This window comes from Priapulus caudatus, unplaced genomic scaffold (assembly GCF_000485595.1).
Source record: "Priapulus caudatus unplaced genomic scaffold, Priapulus_caudatus-5.0.1 Scaffold64, whole genome shotgun sequence".
NCBI classification, from domain to species: domain Eukaryota; kingdom Metazoa; phylum Priapulida; class Priapulimorpha; order Priapulimorphida; family Priapulidae; genus Priapulus; species Priapulus caudatus.
This window is the reverse complement of record NW_014577125.1, coordinates 509,755-514,131: the sequence shown is the minus strand read 5'-3', so window position 1 is coordinate 514,131 and position 4,377 is coordinate 509,755.

The following is a 4,377-nucleotide window of genomic DNA, read 5'->3' as shown; positions in this document are numbered from 1 at the left end:
ACCTTCTCCGCTCCTCCTCCTCCTCCTGCCCCCTACTCCCCCTCACTGACCGTCTTCATTCGATCTCCATCACCTTCTCCGCTCCTCCTCCTCCTCCTGCCCCCTACTCCCCCTCACTGACCGTCTTCATTCGATCTCCATCACCTTCTCCGCTCCTCCTCCTCCTCCTGCCCCCTACTCCCCCTCACTGACCGTCTTCATTCGATCTCCATCACCTTCTCCGCTCCTCCTCCTCCTCCTGCCCCCTACTCCTCCTCCATGACCGTCTTCATTCGATCTCTATCACCTTCTCCGCTCCTCTTCTTCCCCCTCCTCCCCTCCTCCTCCTCCCCCTACTCCATCACCGTCTCTCCTTTTCTTCCCCTTTCTCCTCCTCCTCCTCCTCCTCCTCCTCCTCCTCCTGCCCCCTACTCCTCCTCCATGACCGTCTTCATTCGATCTCCATCATCTTCTCCGCTCCTCCTCCTCCTCCTGCCCCCTACTCCTCCTCCATGACCGTCTTCATTCGATCTCCATCTCAGGGGCAGGTACGTTTATGTAAACAAAATGTACATATATGCTGAGAAGATACAGGTCTGGTACACTTGTGTATACATATACGTACCTCGGGTACATATCTGTAGTACCTGATACGACAACGACTCCTTCAGCCTAAAGCAGTAGTAAGTAGTAATTCTGATATCAAACAACAAACATAAAAATATACGCCACACCTAGCTCCAAGAAACGGTCTTGCTAGGGTTAGAAGACCTTTGTATAGACAATCGGTCGCACAGCCTGGTCGGGCTACGCCACATCAAGCTACCGGCGTATATTTTTATGTTTGTTGTTTGCTATCTTGATGACCATGACCCTTCAAGGAGAAGAATTCTTGTCATATTGGCGCTATTTCTTCGTTAGATACAATAATGTCACCCAACAAGAGTAGTGTACCTTCGGGGAGTGATAAAGGGAGTTATTATGTGCAAGATGTCTTGAAAATCTTCCTTGTCCAGACGGTGGAATTGACTGAATCTTTTAGGGTCTTCAGTGTCCAATTCCCGGAGGAGATTGGAACACACACCATACCGCTGTCGTCGCTTGTATGTCTGCTTTAATTTTATTACGCCCGCGTGTCGAAGCAATGTAAGTGCGGAAACGAAAATTCTAATTCATAAAAATTTGAAAACAAAATCCACCGTCTGGCCCATCTCTCCTGTTTAGAGGCCCTAATTCTTCGACTATGTTGACGCCACAGTAAAAGAAACAATAAAATTTCTTCATCTTCGGATGCAGACGAACTATATATATATCGAAAAGACGATACTATCAATTGACGATAATACGTCAATAGACGATACTATCAATTGACGATAATACGTCAATAGACGAACTATCGCTATCCGCCTTTTTTTACAGTCACGTGATCATACCTTAAGTAATTTTACTCACGTTTGCGGCGGACGCTGAAAGTATTACGCGTGAGTATTTTTCCGCATGCATCATTTTACTTGAGTAAAATTACTCACGTGTGCGCCAGGCTTAACAGTATATATATATATATATATATATATATATATATATATATATATATAAAGCTGCTTGAATCAATATTATTTGTAATTTCAAGAAAAAATAATGTTTTCATGCATTTACCGCTTTCTTACTTTTACTTTCAACGGATTATACATGTGTGGCTACTTTGCCTTGTTATTATTTGTTTTCAATTTTTCATGATTTTGAATTTTCGTTTCCGCACTCGCATTGCTTCGACACGCGGACGTAATAAAATTAAAGCAGACATAGAAGCGACGACAGCGTTAGCTAATCCACTCATCTTTGATTCACTGAGACGACTGAGAGCCTAGAAACTCTTAAATTGTCACATTTGAGCAAACGTCTCTTTATTCAGTCATCCACGTCGTTTATTAGCGTCACCTGACGTGACGAGACTCTCAGGGCTTCTAATCAAAGAAAGAATTAGCTATGCGTATAGCAAATCTTACTCATCGGTGTAATTTTGGTGGTGGTGCGATGTTGCATGTGAATACCTGTGCAGACGAAGGGAAGAGTGGACAAGTGAAGTGACAGGGAAGTGACCCTTGTGTGAATTACAGTGGTGTGGTCGCACGGCAGTATAGCTGTGTGAACGACCTGTATTCTAACATGTCAATTCTAACTACAGTAATGAATTCACAAGTCTCTATTGAGTCAGCGCAGTAGCAGCCGTCCATCAGGCACGAGTCAGAGGAAGATGAGAGTCTTGGCAGGCCAAGTACAATTCCTCTGTTGGTACTCATGCGGCACTTGTTCTTTGTGTGTCATTTACGTTCACCGGGGTTGTGCTCGCAGGCTGATCTAATTATCGTCATATATATTCTCTAGATGACCCTTGGGGATCGACTGAAGAAACGTTGTGTCACCAAACCAAGTCTGGCTGTATAACTAAGAACGCGTTTCCGTTAGATGTCTGCCTTTGAATCTACCATTTTTTCATGCTACTATGTAGGTCAAATATGTATAGGTATCGGTGCAGTCGTGTGTAGTGTGTAGAAAGGCATCAGCGTTCGTGTAGAGCTATCTGAGATCAAGTAAAATCTCGCAACCCTAATAGCAGCAACAGCGCCAATCAATGATCACGCGGCAAATAAAGAAAACAGTGAAAATTTGCGATTCTTAGACTGACGTGCCGACTTGAGATTGTTTGCGAACAAAGTATACTAAGATGTTTAATTACCGATTGGGAGATTGGTTTTTTTTTGTCTTTAACACTTGCAGTAAATTATTTTTATATTTTTTATATAATATATAATGTAAATATATAATTATATGATATATATTTTTGGATACCCTCATATACGTTTTTATATATTTTAACCAGTCGACAAATTAAGAATTTATATAGCCTAGATTTTGTCGGCAGAGAGAATTACCCTGATGTTCAACTGGGTAAAAACATCACACATTATATTATTGGATTACATCGGCATTATGACAGTGAATCTGAGACATATTTCCGAAAGTAATCAGAGATTGCGAAGATGGCTAATATGAACGATAGGGATGGGGACAGGAGCGAGCGGTGACACATACACGCACGTACGAAAGAAAGAGAGTAAGCGAGTGCGGGGAGAAAGATTAGACGAGAGTGAATTGGGTCAAACGGAGAAAGAGCCAGAGAAAGCGAAGAAGTGAGTGAGAGGGGAGAAGAAAGAAAGCTATATAAGAGAGAAGCGAGAAAAGTAGATACACAGAGACAAGAGGAGAGAGGGCGATGGTAGTGGGGTCGAATAGGGAGAGAGGGAGATACAGGTATAGAGAGGAAGAGCGCTAAAGACACACAAAGGGAAGAGAGAGGGGGCGAATGGTAGAGTGAGATAGGGCGCACGATGAGGTTTATATGAGATATACAATTAGAGAGAGGTGGGTGGCGAGAGAGAGAGAGCAGGAGAAAGGTCAGAGCAAGAAAAATACTGTGCGAGAGTGTGTGTGTGTGTGTGTGCGAGCGCGCGTGGGTTCGTACGTGCTTGAGTGCATGTGTGTGTAATGCTGTGGGGGTAAACGCAACAATAACAATCCATATCGATGTTGGTATTTTATTTGATATTTTTGTAAAATCTCTCAGGCATATTTAAAAACTAACAGCGGCAGATAAACAAACGTTCTATCTAGCGTGGACAACGGAAAGTCCTGACATCAAAACGCCATTAAGCCCGGCGCACACGTGAGTTATTTTACTCAAGTAAAATGACGCATGAGACAAATTACGCAACAAAAATCCGCCGCACACGTGAGTAAAATGACGCATGCGTCAAATTACTCAACGAAAATCCGCCGCACACGTGAGTAAAATGACGCATGCGTCAAATTACTCAACGAAAATCCGGCGCACACGTAAGTAAAATGACTCATGCGTCATTTTACTTGAGTAAAATAACTCACATGTGCGCCGGGCATTAACCAGCATCTGGGAGTTTTTCCGAAAAGATCATGCACAGAAAAACTTTCAATCTCGAAGCAATTACCATTTGCTTGCAGAAGGAAGCCTACATGTTTGCACTCGAAAACCATCTGCATAATTATGCAAAAGTTGCAATTAAACGGAAGGCTATCGTTGAAGGCATCCATTATGTTCTAATGACATCGTTTACAGGCCATTTTCAGCAGACATCCGCATAAGATTTCAAAGAGTATGTAAACACATGTGGTTTTAAGCAAAAAACAGGCGCCCACGCTATTCAGAATGCGAACGAGTGTATGTGTGTATGTGTGAGTGGGTGTGCGTGCGTGTGTGTGTGTGTGCGCGTGTGGGAGCGTGCGTGTGTGCGTGTGTGTGTGTGTGCGCGTGTGGGAGCGTGCGTGTGTGCGTGTGTGTGTGTGCGCGCGCGGCGGCTCTTT